Below are 16,156 nucleotides of genomic sequence, written 5' to 3' on the forward strand. Positions count from 1 at the left end.
ACTCTTAGGCATTTCAGAATATACAGTTTAGGTAATCAAAAGAAATTTATTAAATACCATTGTTCAAGGACCTGTGCTAAGTACTGAGAATACAAGAAAAATGAAAGTTTCTGCCCTCTAGGAGCTTAGTCTATTGGGAGGAGATATATGTATGTATACACATATACATACATACTTACACACACAAATACAAGATAAATTTTTGGGAAGGAAGGCCCTAGGCAGCTGTGGGAATGAGGAAGCCTTGTGCAGAAGATGGTACTTGGGCAGTTCTGAAGAAAACAAGAAATTCTAAGAGGGATAAGTGAGGAAGGATGACCAGAATAAGAGCTCAGGACTGAAGATGGCAAGATAAGGTTTTAACTGAGAAGTATTCATGGAAGAGCTAACATTTAAGCTGGAGTTTAAAGGATGTGCAGGAATTCAATATATGAAGAGGGAAGAGGAAAGGATATTTACAGGACTCTAGGATTTAGAACCAGAAAGGATCTCAATTAGTCTAATCCCATCATTTTACAGATAAGGAAACTTAAGAACCAGAAAGAGGAAATGACTTGCCAGTAAGCAGCTCAGCTAGAATTATAATGTAGGTTCTGACCCCAAACCCAGTGCTCCAACATGCCATACTTCCTTTCTAGGCACAGGGAACAATACAAAAGCATGGAGATAGGACACAAGCAAACATTTTCCAGGAACCAAGTTGTCTAGTGTTCCACAGAATTTGTAGAGGGGGATATTTTGAGATAAGAACTGAAAGGGTAAGGAGGTCAAAATGTGAAGGGTCTTGAATACCAGGCAAAGGAGTTTGAACTAAATTCTGAAAGAGGAAGTAGTGTTTAATGAAGAAACATTTAGAACATCAATTCTCTTAACACAGATGGTGTGGAAGAAAAGCTGGATAAGACTTTATGCTAACTTCCATGGGAGAGAGAAAGCAGTAGCTTGACACTAGTATGAGGAAAAATGGCCAATCCTGGGATTGACATATGAGAGGTATAAATACAATGAAAAGGGAAGTGGACTTGGAATCAAAGGACCTGGGTCTGAATTTCAACCATTACTTACTCCTGAGAAATCTTGTGGAAGTCAGATTTCTGTAGGCCCCAGTCTGCTCATATTTAAAAAAAGGGGGCTAGACTAGATGACTCCTAAAGTCTTTACCAATTATAAATCCCTATGACTAAACTTGATTTATTCAGGTAATTCAGTCTTGGTCAAGTGGTCTATAATCCAAATTCACAGGAGCTAGATTTGTGCTACAAAGCCAAATAATTAACTCATAATTCCTGTGTGGGGGAGTGGACTTGGACTTGCAGTCACAGACCTGGGTTCGAATCCTTCCTCTCTGGTCCTGTGACTCTGAGGAAGTCACTATACCTCTTAGTGTCCCAGGAAACTCTCTAAGACTAAGTTTCAGAACAGGTGCTCTAAAATCTATTAGATGTGTATGTAGCTACTATGAGGGACATGGAAGGGGGTAATGTATTTTATCTATTACCACAACACAGTGTCTCTTTTTAAAAAGTAGAGGCTCACTTACACTTATAGTATAGTTTTGAAAGTTGTTGCAGGCCTGTTAGGCATGTAGAAAGTAGAGGTTCATCTAGAGTACCAGAAACAATTGCCGGGACTGGAACAGGAAAAGCTTGAAAAAAGAAAAGCGCAGAAACTTTGGTACTGTATGTTCATAATTCTGCTTTTTTAGAAGGAATTCCCTATACCAGTAAAATCACAGCTGGCTTAAAAAAAATCCTTCCTAAGTTAGGCAGAGAGGGTGGGAGTGAGTTGTGGTACACTTCAGTGGAGGGACCCAGCAGTGAAACCAAGGACAGAAGATACCAAGTATAAAAAACTACTTAAAGGTTTAAACCTGTCCAAACTAGGTTACAGTCCGTCTGCAATAACCTTCTTCTTAGCCACTGCTGGGGATACAGTAACAAAGGTTTTGAGCTTTCCTTTTTAAAATCTTTTTCTATTTCTTCCAGTTTCCCGATTGTTTCAGGTATCTCTACTTGCTACACATCTAACAGTTATGCCTGTAACAATTTCCAAAGCTAGGCTCAAAGTTTAAGGGGGCCTTTACTTTTTTGGGAATGCACTGAGCTGTGGTAATACATTGAATGCATTCCCTCCTCTCTCCCATGGTAACAATGTATGTATTCATCAACGGACTGCTCCAAAGGCCATTTGGGGTTTTCTTGGCAGAGATACTGGAGGGGTTTGCCATTTCCTTCTCCAGCTCATTTTACAGAGGAGGAAACTGAGGCAAACTGGGTTAAGTGACTTGCCCAGGGTCACACAGATGAGCAGTCTTCCGGATGCCGGATCTAGAGGATCGCAATCTCTCGACCTTGGGATTCCTTTATTAACCTACCGAAAAAAAATTAGCCACAAGCCTACCTCGTAGCCCAAATCATAAAAAGCACCTTACAAAATTCTCATCGGGTCCCGGGCTGCGAGCACCGGGACACTGAATGAAGTAAGCGTGCCACCAACAGAGCTGACGGCCGGGGCGCCAGCCAGGGCCGCGGGAACTCGCGCCGGGCCTCCCCCGAGTGTTTTTTCCCCAGACCCGATACTACGGCCGTAGCAGTTAGCTCCGAGCAGGAGGCAAGCCCGGCGGGAATGACCTCAGCTCTGGGAAGAAGAGGGCGCCACCGATCCCGACGTGGGGAAGAGGTGCGCGTGCTTTCGGGGAGGAGAAGAGGCGGGAAGGAGTCTGGGGGGAAAGCCCTCGCCTCCCTCCCCCGCACCGGACGGCAGATGTGGGGTCAGCCCTCCGAGGACCAGCGGCCGGAGCTCACCAGCCCAGTTTCCTAAGGTGGGGTGTGGGTCTCGGGGCACTTAGAGCGGAGTCGGGGACGCGGGAGAGGAGCGCGCTCCCTGCCCGACAGGCCCCTTTCTCCCCGGTGCTAGGGCGGAGAAGAGGCGAGGGGGAAGTGCAGGGGGAGGGGGAGAGAGGTGGGGGTGAGGAGGCTCCTCGGCCATCCCGTTAGGAGGCCCGTTACCCCTCCCCTCCGCCGGAATCTGAGGCGCCCCTCCCGCCGAGAGCCGGGGCAAGTTCAAGGGGAGGTGCTAACTCTGGGCAGAACGGGACGCGTCCGGGGCACCCGGGGAAGGTAGGAGAGGCGCGGGGCCGCGATGGGGGTGGGGCGGGCCAGCATGGAGGCTGATTGGGGCTCCTTTACTGGGGCGGGGGAAGGGGGTGCTGCCCCTACCCTCTACCCTTCCCTTGGGGACGCGGGCCCAGCTCCCGCCGACCTGAGGCAGCGGTGGCGGCATCGCACAGAAGGACGGGACGCTCCGCCGCAACCGCCCTAGCCGGGTCCTCCCAGCCTGGTCCACACTAAAGGCAGGCGGGCAGGCAAGCAGGCAGGGAATCGTAGCCGCCGGCGTGCGCGAGCCCGCTCTTGGGAGGGAGCACGCGCGCGCACGCGCATCACTGCGGTGCCAATCGCCCTGAAGCTCCTGGGACCGGGATGGGGGCGGGGCGGGGCGGGGCGGGACGTGGGTGCGGACGCCGGGAATCTCCTTGATCTTCCACCACTTCCCCAGAGGGGCGGGGCCTGGGCTGATCTGGGACGGGATTGGCTTATGGGCTTTCTCAACGTCTAAAAAGATGGAGATTGACGTGGGGTTCCGCCCCTCCCCCGCCTACTTCCTACCCCCCGGCATCTCTCTATGTTTTCCCTTCGCCAACCTCGAGCTCTGTTCAAGTTCAGGTCAGTGCCTCCTTTCCCACCCCACCCCCCGCCCTCCCCGCAGCATTTCCCCTCCACCCCCCCGCCCCCATCCCGCCTCCCCTCCTTGTTTACACGTCGTCTGCTAAGAACCTGTACTTTCGTGCCCTATTTGCTTTTTGCTGTGCTTTCTAAATACTTCTTCCTTTGGTCCTGGCATCCATTGACACTAGGGGAATAGTATCGGCAAGCTGCGAAAAGCTGATTTGGAACTATGAGGGGATAAAACCTAATTTTTTTTTTCAGACCGAAAAAAGATGTAAAATGTTTTCTGATATCCCGCTCAGCCCTGGAAGTGTTGAACTTCAAAGCTGCAAACTTTCCAGTGGCCTGTACCTTGCTTGCCTGGACAGTTTGAGGAATGGGTTCAGTAAACGATTGAATTGTGGCTTTTGTTGTTTGCAAAATTTCATTAGATGTTAGAATGCTATTCCAGTTGGAGTGCAGTTTTGGAACTATGAACTCTTTCGGAAACACATTGTAATGCAAAGCTAGTTAACTTTAGTAATGGAGAAGTCTTTTCTTAAAACTTCAATTTTATTACATTATTACAGTTTTATTACATATAACTTTACACATATTGTAAAAGGTATATTACACTTTTATTACATGTAATTTTATTACACCTTAATTATACTGTCTTTGTAATTGAGCTAACCTTTGTCAGAACAGAATAATGTATGTCAGTGTTAATTTAATTTGTTGTATGGTGTACCTCTCATTAGGTCAGTGGTACCATGGAGTACCCTTTGCAGTCGAGTTACTTTTTTACTTTATTCTGAGTAGAGCAGAGAACGGTATAGTTCCATTCCACTATATATAGTGCAATGTAGTATAATATTCTAATACAGAAATTAAACTTCTTGAGAAGGAATGAAAGTTATATGCATGCATCTCTAATTCTAAAGTCTTGTGTTTCAGCTATGTGATGTTGGTTCTTATCGTTTTGAATGTGGCAATGCAAGCCCTCTCCAAACATTTATGAAAACATTTGAAGTAAAAATATTTTTTGAAATATTTGAAGTGAAAACATTTAAAATAATAATTTAGGCTCAACATCCCAAGGAGAAAAGATTTTGCACTTTAGGAGGAGGATGTAGACTGAAGTTACTGAGCAACATGGGAAGTGGTTTTTAAAACTAAATGCCCTGCCTTGTAATTCATGGAAGATGTTCTCATGCTTCAGTAATTTTTTCCTGGAGGGAGATGGAAGCTCAGAGAAGGGCTTACCCAGCTTACTGTAGCCACTGTCACTGCCATCCATAGCAGGATTTTCAGGTACCAGAGCTCATGCCATTCAGGGTTTAATAATTTAGCTGTGGCTCATACTGTTAATTGGAAAGGACCAGTTAACCAGTTAGCTAATAGGGTAACTACAGAGCACAAAGGTAGCCTATTTGAAAAGAAAAAAGAGCACGATGGATCTGAAGTCAAATGGACCTGGGTTCAGGTCTCAGGCTTAACACTTGAGACCCATATGACCTTTGAGAGTCACTTAACCTCCCATAGACTCAGTTTCCTCATTTGAAAAAATGAGTTGGTTAAACTCTGAGCCTCTTCTAGTTCAAAATCTGCAATCTTGTATAAGTTCTCAGAATATAAACTATCAAGAAATAAGTTGCAGCACTTTAAGTACTAACTTGAATAATGGTAGAGACTATTTCCCTCTCGGGTTACTTTTAAAAGTATATTTTAGATATTACAAAGGCTTGGATGATTGGTGAGGTTCATATATAAGAGGGGGAAAAAACTTCATTTGATTTGAAATTCAGTAGAGAAAAAACTGATCATTACTTGGCTTGATATTGGTGTTTTACTGAAATTTGTCAATTTCATTGAATAAGCTCTCTTAGAAGTCTCATCTATAGATAGAACCCGAGAAGCTCTGCATCAAGTCTCATTTAATCCTTAATTAAGGATGCTTAGATTGGAAGATTCTAATAGAATGAAAAATTTTGGCGACAAGTTGTATTTGTCACATCAGTTGGGTTTATCAAGTGTCAAAAAGCTATTAGTCTGTAGTAATCAGATTAGAAGAACTGGATCCTTTTGTTTACATCCCTTAGGAGATCATGGTCTTTTGTTTTTATTTCATCACCTGTCTAAAAGTAAATTAAAATGGCCCCAGAGATATTGTTTAAAAAATAAACACCAGGTTTTACTGGAGTTTCATGGCTACAAATCATAAAATGTTCCAGGAAAGGGGAGATTTGACACCAGGAAGGGAGTTAGCAAAGTTGCTGACATCAAGGGTTAGTTTTAGAGGCTGAAAATAGACTGCCACATGAGACTGCCTTCAGAAGAGTAGTTATCTTGCCATTTCTGCAAGAGAGATTCAGTTTCCTTCACTGTAAGACTGCCATGATCCTGTTAGCATTCATTAGTCAGAGAGAGCAGGTGTTTAGTTCACATGGCTAAGCCTATCCCATTAATGTGAAAATCTGTGTCGAGCAGATTGAAGGTATAATAGTATTTTTCTGTGTTGATTCAGTGTTGGAATATATCTCTAACATGTTTTTAATCTTACTATCCTGACATAAAGGGTCATCTAATGAGAACATCTTGTGGAAGATGTTTGATGGTAAAAAGTACCAGTGCTTACTGTTTGAGAAAGAAGGCTAGGTTATGATTATAATGCTGTACATGTGTATACACATATGTATGTCATACTAAAATACATATATTGTATATTTCACTAATCAAATATGAGCAAAAGCTATCATGCATATATAGATGCTCAGTCAATATTTAGCAAATGAATGAATATGTGAATTATTCAGCAAAGATCTGTATCATTTGGGAACCTTACTAATATTGTAAATTTTAATGCTGTCCTGGCTGAAGTTAGGTGGTAGACTTCTGTTCCAGTCACAAAGGAGATTTGCAAAAGGAAAGCTCTCCAGACCTGGGGGCACATGGTCCCTGTTAGGGAAATCACAATCTAAGCAGGGTCAGACAGGTTATTTTGTGGACTAAACAATCCCAGCACCCTGGAGAGGTACTGAGATTCCATGAAGCCCTTGTTCTACTGTGACAGGCTAGAAGCCAACTATGCCAGCTTTCCCCAGGGAATAAATCATTGTGCTGCTGCCCTTTGGCAAGTCTGAGCCCTGGTATCTGAGTTATCCCATAGGAGCCTCTACTATCTCAGAAAGGTATGAGAACCCCTCCCCTTGGTGTCTCAGTTATTTCTTCCCTGAGGTTACTGTGAGGTAGAGGTGAGCTGGTGTTAACTTTATTCTGTCTGTTTATTGTCTGTAGCTAATGGAATGCATTCCCTGGGAGAGAGAATCGAATTGCCCATCTGGCTTCCGGACAATCTGGGGATTCCAAACCCCATTGGACATTCTGGCTGTGTCCCCTCATTCAAGTGAAGGATGACTCTTCCTGTTGTTGGTTAAAATCTTAACACCTCCTCCACCCCTTATTTGCTTATCTCAGTTCCCAGAGGATGCACTCTCCCTTGGGGCTCACGGAGTGTGGAGAAAAGGGAGCTGGAGGCTTGCTCAAGGCTACTAGTGGCTTTCCCCCTACCTTATCACAATCTGAGCTGTTCTAGATATCTTGCTTATGTAGCTTATCTCTCAAGGCCAACTTCGACTTTCTCTTCTCCCTAGAGGCTGCCAAAGGTTACTAAGTCTGCTTCTCACCACATTCAATTTTTCACTTGAACAGAGTGCCTTGTCATAGATTGTCCTTCTTTCTGAAGGGGGTCTTTCCTGTTAGTAGGTCTTTGTTGCATCTTTTCCCTGGGTCTCTGTTTTCCTTATACTTAGCACTCCAAATTTCGTACCTTCTGAAAGGACTTGGGAGATTTCAAAATAGAACTCACATTCTAGGTTCTTTTAGGCTGGTTGAAAGTTTTAAAGTTTGGTTGCATATCATCTCATTTTCTTTTAAGGACAGGGGCTGGATCTGTGATTTCATTGGCATAGGGAACTTGAAAGTGAAGAAATTCCCTCAATCAATGAGTGGGCACCTTCTGTACAACTTTATAGTCTTGTGGAATTGCTGTGAACACTGAGAAGATCGGTGCTTTGCCCCAGGTCACATAGCTAGAGGCTGGACCTGAACCCAGGTCTGTGTGGCTTCAAGTGTTGCTCTATCCACTACAACATCTCGTTTATTTTACTTTTAGAATTTGAGGATGGTATTGCTGATGGTTTTATGTCTATGTCAGAAAAGACTGTATAATTAATTAGTAGTCTTGTTCATACTGCATATCTCAAAAGGCAGCGTAGTGTAATATATTTGTGTCAAACTCAAGTAGAAACAGGGGGCATTAAACCATACATAAGGATCTCTGCAGGCTGCATGTTGACTTAGTTTCAAAATGCAACATTATGTTTATTGTATTTTTATTTATTTTATTAGATATTTCCCAATTACATTTTAATTTAGTTTGGCCCTAACTCAGGAGCGTTGTGGGTGGCCCACTGGCCATGTTTGACACCTTTGGTATAATAGAGTCCTGGATTTGTAGTGAGGAAAACCTGGGTTCAAAACCTGGCTCAATCTACTCCTTGTTAACTGTGGGGCCCCTGAGTAAGTCACTTAATTCTTTGAGCCTTAGGTCCTTTATCTGCAAAATGGGCACAATAACAGCATCTCTTCCCACACTTGACAGATAGTTTGCCCTAGTGAAGCTGGTCTTAAGGCCAGGAGACCTTGGTTCAAGTTTCACCACTGACCTATACTGGGGTTGAGAGCCTAAGCAAGTCACTTGACCTTTTAGTGCTAGGCACTGTGCTAAGTACTGATGAGGTTAAAGAAAAATGATGATGGTAGGGAACCAAAGGTTTTTTGGGGTGCTCAAGACGCCAAAATACCGACACGCAGGTCCTACTGAATGAATTCGACTCAAGCCTTCTCAGCCAAGGAAAAAAACAAAGTCTATTAAGGATTCGCCATATTGGGTTGCTTTAAGAAATCTCACCTTTGTGACTCTTGTTTTCACAAGTGGGCCAGATTCAGTCTACTGAGCTGGATAGAATCTGAGCACCTTCATGGAGGCAAGATGAAATTTATGTACAGAAAGACTGTGGGAGGGATTGAGGGGTGGTCAAGTAGTCTGGGGTGACTAGAGGAGGGGTTTAGGGAGGGTCTTGAGGAGGAATCTAAGGAGTTTCTTGACGGGACTGGGGTGACTAGAGGTCAAGGCTCCAGGAAACAAGAGAATGGGATTTTGGTAGGATTAAGGGTGGGCTAGGCCAGGTAGAGATTTGGGTCCAGTGATAAGGAAAGGCTTTTGGCCTCAGGCAAGGCCAGATCTAGTGGGAAGATTCAAGGAGAGTTCAAGGGGGTTCCCAGAGACTGTACCCTCATCAGTACCAGGGATACAAAGGAAAGCAAAAACATGGTGTCCGGGACCTCCCGTTATAACAGAGAGACAACATGCCAACATGTACATACAAGATATATATGTGGTATATATGGAAACTAATCTTACAGGGAAGGAACTATCAGTGGAAGAGAATGGGGAATCCCGCATATGGTGGAAGTTGAGCTTGAAGAAATCTTGAAGGAAGACAGGGAAGCTAGCAGTCATAGGTACGGGGGGACAGTGTTGGAGGCATAAGGGGAAACATTGAGTGAGGAGATGGAATGTCCCAGGTGATAAAGAGCAGGAAGGAGACCATTGTCTCAGCTTCTACCAGGAAGCTTCTACTAGCTAGATCATTGCCTCTACCTCCTCCCAAATGGTAACCTGGATCCCTCTGCTCTGATGGGTCAGCTTTTGCCTTATCCTTCAGGGACCCAGGCCTCCATTCTACTTCCCTGCCCACTCCATAGTTAAGCTACCCCCACCCCCTTTTTTGCTTTACATGTGGTCTGCCCTGCCTTTCTTTCTCCTCATTAAAATGTAAACTTCTTGAGGGCAAAGGACTGTCTTGCTTGTGATGAGGGTACAGTCTCTGGGAACCCCTTGAATCTGGAGTACAGTCTCTGGGAACCCCCTTGATCTCTCCTTGAATCTTCCCACTAGATCTGGCCTTGCCTGAGGCCAAAAGCCTTTCCTTATCACTAGACCCAAATCTCTACCTGGCCTAGCCCACCCTTAATCCTACCAAAATCCCATTCTCTTGTTTGCTGGAGTCTGACCTCTAGTCACCCGGTCCCATCAAGATCTTCCTTAGACTCCTCCTCAAGACCCTCCCTAAACCCCTCCTCTAGTCACTCCAGACTACTTGACCACCCCTTAATCCCTCCCACAGTCTTTCTGTATATAAGCTTCATCTTGCCTCCATGAAGGTGCTCAGATTCAATCTAGCTCAGTAGATTGAATCTGGCCCACTTGTGAAAACAAGCGTCGCAAAGGTGAGATTTCTTAAGGCAACCCAATATGGCGAATCCTTAATAGACTTTGTCTTTTTCCTTGGCTGAGAAGGCTTGAGTTGAATTCATTCAACAGGACCTGGCGTGTTGATATTTTGGGGTCTTGAGCACCCCTAAAAACCTTTGGTTCCCTACCGTCATCATTTTTCTTTAACCTCATCACTTGTATATCTTACCACAGTGCCTAGTATATAGTAAGCACTTAATAAATGATCTATCAATCTATCATCTACCTACCTACTTATCAATCATAGAATATTTGGAAGGGAGTAAAATGTAAAACTACAAAGGTAGGAAGGAGCCAGGTTGTGAAGCGCTTTAAGTACCTAAAAAAGGATTTTTTATATTTGATCCTGGAGGTAATAGGGTGCCTCTAAAATGTGTTGTGTGTGGGAGGCAGAGGAAGGTGACCTGGTTAGACCTGAGTTTTAGGAAATCACTCTGACACCTGAATCAATGATGGGTTAGTGTGTGGAGAGACTTGAGGGAGAGAGAAAATCAGAAGGTTATTGCAATAGTCCAGGTAAGAGGTGATGAGGACCTGTACCAGGCAATGGCCACCAGGTGTGAGAAGGAGGTAAAACTGACAAGAATTGACAATAGACCGAATATGTGGGGTGAGCATAAGTGGGGAGGAGAGGATGATACTGAGGTTGTGGCCCTGGGTGACTGGAAGGATGGTGGGGCCATCAAAGTGATAGGAAAGTTGGGAGGGAGGAGACTTCTAGGAGAGAGATCATGAATTCTGTTTTGGATATGTTGAGTTTGAAATGCTCAGGGGACATCCCATTTGAAATCTCTAAGAAGACATTAGTGATTTGGGAGTGGAGCCCAGGAGGGAGATCAAGGCTGGATATAAAGATCTGGGAATGATTTGCATAGCAGTGATAGTTGAACCCAGGGGAGCCAATGAGATCACCTAGAGAGGTAATCTACAAGTGAAAGAGAAGTCTCGGGGCAGAAGCTTGGGGAATACCTGCAGTTCATGGTTATGACTTGGAAGAATAACCTGCAACAGAGATTGAGAAGAAGTTGTCAGACTGGTAAGAGGAGACCAGGAAAGAGCAGGACCATGAAAACCTAAAGAAGAGAGTATCAGGGAGGAGAAGGTGATTGACAGTGAGAGAGGCTGTAGAGAAGTCAAGAAGGATGGAGATCAAGAAAAGACCATTTAGATTTGGCAATTATGAGATCACCAGTTACTTGGGAAAGAGAAGTGTTGATGGAATGACGAGGTTGGAAGATGTTGCAGAAGACTTAGAGGCAGATATAGGGATAGTAAGTGGAAGCACCAGTTGTAGAAGATCTTCTCAAGGGGTTTTAGACTTGAAGAGGAGAAGAGATATAGAATGATAGTGGGTTTGGCTAACCAAGTGAGGTGTTTGGTTTGTTTGTTTGGTTTTTTTTGCATTCAGTTGTTTCAGGATGAGGGAGTATGGGCATGTTAGTAGACAGCTGGGAAGGATCCAGTTGGTAAGGAAAGATTAAATATGTGTGAGAGGTGAAGAGGGAGAAGGAAGGAGGGAAGGACATAGAAAGAGGGAAAGAGAAGGGTAAGTGAAGGAGAGAAAGGAGAAGGAAAAGAGAGGGAGAGAGAAAAAGAGAGACAGAGAAGATGGTAGGGGATAGTATCAAGAGTGCATATGAAGATATTTACCTTGACAAGGAGAATAGTTATCTTTTTATGAAAGACAAGGCACGCAAGGTCTTGTACCACCTAGTTCCAACCTGTTTTTGCCACTTTAACCTCACACTATGCACCCTGTGCTTTATATATTCTAGATCCCAGCTGAACTGGGCTATTTGCTCTCCCCTATTTTTGTTCTGCTTTCTCCTCTCCCTGTGACTTTGCAGTGTAGCATAGCAGAATAAGCCCTGGATTTAGTTATAAAGATCAGGGTTTGAATCTCAGCTTCAGCACATTAGCTTTGTGACCAGACACAATTACCTTAACCTCTCTGAGACTTAGTTTCTTTCTGTAAAACAAAACTAGCACATACCTTTATTTTTTCCAGATAGGGTTGTTTTAAGACAGGGTAATTAGATGATCTCTAAGTTTCCTTCTAGTTCTTGATGGTGTGATGCTATGATCCTGTGTGTTCTATAGCAGAGTCATTAGAGTGTTGAAGTTCCTGGTTGACTGTAAAGCATCTGATTCAGTGGAAAGTGGAGAAATATTTTGATCCTTGTATCCTGTGCATATAGTGCCTTTAGTTCTAAATCCACATGAGAAACATTGGGCTAAAATAATCCCTGTGCCATCATTCTTCAGTGTGTGCAAAGGAAATACCTGCTGACATATAGTGCTTATTGTTTTTTTGTAGGAATGCTTCAGATGTCTCTCGTTGAATATCTTCTTGCTGATGATTAGGTTTATGTTTGTAGGGCATGCCACTTTAGGTTGCATCCTAAGCCCTTTTTGCTCTTCAGAACACATTATTCCATTGCCTTCTGTGATTTCTGGAGGGTGCAGAATAGTCTTGTGTTATTTGCATTTCTTTTCCTTTATATTTGAAGATCTTTCTACTGGTTGCTTATAGAATTTATTTATCATTGGAATTATTAAGTTTAACCACTGTATGACTTAGAGATTGCAGCATACATTTTTATTTTGTTTTTGAGAGGTGATCTTTGAATTCTTTTGATTAGCAGTTTGTTTTATGAATTCAGAAGACCTGATCAGTTTTCTCTATTATTTCTTGCATTATGGGTTTGTGACTTGTCATGTTCTTCTGGGAGACCTATGATCCTTAAGTTGTTTTTACCCGTTCTGTCTTTGAGATCAATATGTTTTCCTTATAAAGAAATCCTATTTTCTTTTACTATTATTATTTTTTGTTTCTTTTCTTCAGTTGTCTTTCACTGTATTTGTGTTATCCCTTATTTCTTTAGAAAGACTTGTCACATTGGATTAAAATTTTTCTGTTCTGACAATTATTTCTGCTGTGCAGGCCACAAATTCTGCTTTCATGGTTCTTATTTCTCTCTTGGACCATTCAGCAACATCTTGCTGTTGTTTCATGTTCTCTTGGAAATCCACGAAGTTTTCTCCCTTGTCAAGAGTTGATTCATTTTCCTTCATCTTGCAATATTTATTCAGAGATGTTTGGACTTGTTTAGGTGTCCTGGATGTCATCTTCTTTTATGTTATTAATATCTTCCCTGTTGACTTACCTGCTTGTGCTCAAGGTTTTTAACTGAGTTTTCTTCTTCCTGAAAGCTTTGGTAATTTCAATCTTTTTTCCTTCTAATTCCTCTAATACTTGCTTTCTGACTTGTTCCCATTTGATGGCAGATCCTCCGGGGGCTAGACTATAAAGCTGTCTCAGCTTCTTCCCTTGCTGAGGAATTTGGTTTTTTACCAGCCTCAGTCCCTGCTCTGCGTGACATCTGGAGGGGATAGAACTGGCCTTTAATACATGCCAGTCCCCTCTCCTTCAGGCTCACTTTCCCCATTCCCCCTCCACATACACATGCTGATGTCATACCCCAGATTGCTCTCTGGCTGAGAGCTGCTCCTGTAGGCTAAAGGAAGCTTCCACTTTCCTTTACCTCCACCTCCTGGTCCTGGGAGGGGGAAAGGAGATTAGAGGGAATTTGAACATTAGAGTTCAACTGTATTGCTTGTTACCACAGAATGGTGGAGTGAGGACAGGGGTTATGCTGGCAGAGACCAGAAATTGCAGCAAGGGAACTGCTAGGTGGGAAGGTAGGTGATATAGTGGATAGAGTGCCCACCTAGAGTCAAGAAGACTCATTTTCCTGAGTTCTGATCTGGCTGAGTGACCCTGGGTGGTTCACTTAACCCTGTGTGCCTCAGTTCCTCATCTGTAATGAGCCAGAGAAGGAAGTGGTAAACCACTCTAGTGTCTTTGCCAAGAAAACCCCAAAGCGGGTCATTAAGAGTTGGACACAGCCCAGATGACTCGACAACAATTGTTGAGTGAATCCAAGACCACAACCCCAGGGATCATGTCGTGCAGCCCTGCCATAATATATGGGCTGGTGAGAGAGAAGGTGCTGAGGGAATACATTAGGGGTAGGGATTGTTAGCCTTCACTGCTGCTAATTCATTAGGTTGCTATCTTGTTAAGAGTTCTTGATGTCTTAGATTGTAGAGTCAGCTGCAAGTGCTTTACCTCCTGCACATAATATTTTGGAGAGTTTTGAGAGGTTGTAAGGATCAGAGAAAATGTCTAGTTTTCTGTCTTGTTGGCTTGATGATCTGGAAGTTCCTGTGCCATCATGAGGATGATCTCCTTTTTCCCACATTGAGACACAGCCGTAGCTACCCACAGCCAGTTCAACCCAGGCCAGCAGGATTATTAAAGAATCTGACCTGCTTTTAATTCAACGCATTATTTACTTTAAAAAGGAAAGATTAGATAGAAGGCCTCAGATTCAGGAAGACCTGGCTTTAAGACCCTCCCCCTCTCCCTGCATATACAAGCTCTGTGACTCTGGGCATGTCTCTGTGTCCTAGGCAACTCCTTCAGGCTAAATTTGCAGAGCAGGAGCCAGTTTTTTGAAACCAGTGAAACCCCAATTCTGGCTAAAAAGAAAAAGGAGAGATTATTTGGCAGCTGCCCTATTGTGGGCCCCAGTGGCCTGGCTCTATGAGCAGCCTGTTTTATTTAGGGCTGTGATTCGACATGCCCATCCCACTCACATGCCAGTGGGACAGGAGTGTACCTGTGAGAAGTGTGTAAAGAATAGGCAGTACATGAGATTGGGGAGGGGTTCTATCCCTCCAAGCAAGGATAAATTGGGTGTTACATTATTGAATTGCAACAGTGTGGGGTTCAGGAACACAACCAAAGTAGCAATTATCATTTAAAGGATTGCTCTAATTGGATGTTTGTAGAATCCTAAATCCTTCTTGGTGGAAATCCAAATAGTCACTGAATCTTTCAAGTGGGACTTCTGGAACAAGGGATCAGATACCTCTTTCTTCCCATGCACAATAACTGGAGGTCCTGCTTAAAGAACAGATATGCTTAGGCCATCATTTCTCTTGGTTGGGTTGTGTGTTGCAATGCGTGTGTCAGGCCTACAGAATTCCATTGCAACTAGTTTGTTATTATATAGATTTGGATCAAATGAGAAAGCAGGTGTGAAAACGCTTTACAAAGCAAAATAGTCTACCAGTATTGGCTATGGATCAAATCATGTCTTCCAGAGCAAAATCACTCTTTGGAGTAAACTCCTGATGTAATATTTAGATGTTAGGCTGGGTATATTGAATGACATGGCATGCTGTTTAGTAAATGAATGATTTTCTTTAACAATTATAGCTTAAATGCAGGCTGTCTTGTAGGAGAGCTAGCCCTATGGCATGAGCATTATAAAGGGGATTTGGTCAGTATTGCTAGGGGTTAGAAGCACATGTAATGGATTTGGTGAGGATGGGGGTGGTGAGGGAGTGGTACTTCCTATCTTGTCAATTAAAATGCCATTCTTCCCATCCCTTCTGTGTAGAAAAGTTTCCATTGCATTATTTAAAAGCAGTGGTTATGCAAGCTGTCTGTAAAACTGTGGTATTTCTGAAGTATTTTTTCTTAAAAGGAATCCAGAAAAGGGGAAATTTTGTGCCCTTCTAATATGTTGAATTAACTGATGCTTATTTATTTCATATCATACATCAAATTAGAATCATAGAATCATATTCCGAGCTGGATTGGATCTTAGACGTCATCTAGCAGCTAGGTGGTGTGCTGGGCTTAGAGTCAAAAAGACCTGAGTTCAAAATTGGTCCCTCTCTCTCTCTCTCCCCTCCTCCTTCTCCCTCCTTCTCCCTCCTTCTCCCTCCTTCTCTCTCTTTCTCCCTCTTTCTCCCTCCTTCTCTCTCTCTCCCCCTCTCTTCCCTTCTCTCCCCTTCCCTTCCTCTCTTTCTCCCTCTCCCTCTCCCATGCAAATACATACACCCTTTCTTTGCTTAACTTCTGCCACCAACTTAGCATAGATTGCCATTTAAAGCCATTCTTGATATGTAAAACTAGCATCTAATTCCAAAATGTTTAATTTAGGGAATGTTTGGAATAACTGAAAAAAATTGTTTTCTTTTCTCTGGTGGAAATGAT

At 43.4% G+C, this 16,156-nt stretch overlaps 1 protein-coding gene across 7 annotated transcripts in view; it reads left to right on the plus strand.

Moving 5' to 3' along the window:
• The first annotated feature begins 2,670 nt into the window (after positions 1-2,670).
• Positions 2,671-16,156, plus strand: part of RCBTB2 (RCC1 and BTB domain containing protein 2) — a 56,098-nt gene continuing 42,612 nt past the window's right edge. For 2 of the 7 annotated variants that reach the window (XM_036746639.1, XM_036746641.1), the window contains exon 1: positions 3,075-3,119. The gene's annotated coding sequence lies outside the window, so the exon portion shown is untranslated. Of the gene's footprint in view, positions 2,822-3,048; positions 3,120-3,673; positions 3,723-16,156 lie in introns of those variants that run through there. The other 5 variants (XM_036746643.1, XM_036746640.1, XM_036746638.1 and 2 more) reach the window with 5 other exon arrangements.

The sequence above is a fragment of the Trichosurus vulpecula genome, chromosome 2 (assembly GCF_011100635.1).
Source record: "Trichosurus vulpecula isolate mTriVul1 chromosome 2, mTriVul1.pri, whole genome shotgun sequence".
NCBI classification, from domain to species: Eukaryota; Metazoa; Chordata; class Mammalia; order Diprotodontia; family Phalangeridae; genus Trichosurus; species Trichosurus vulpecula.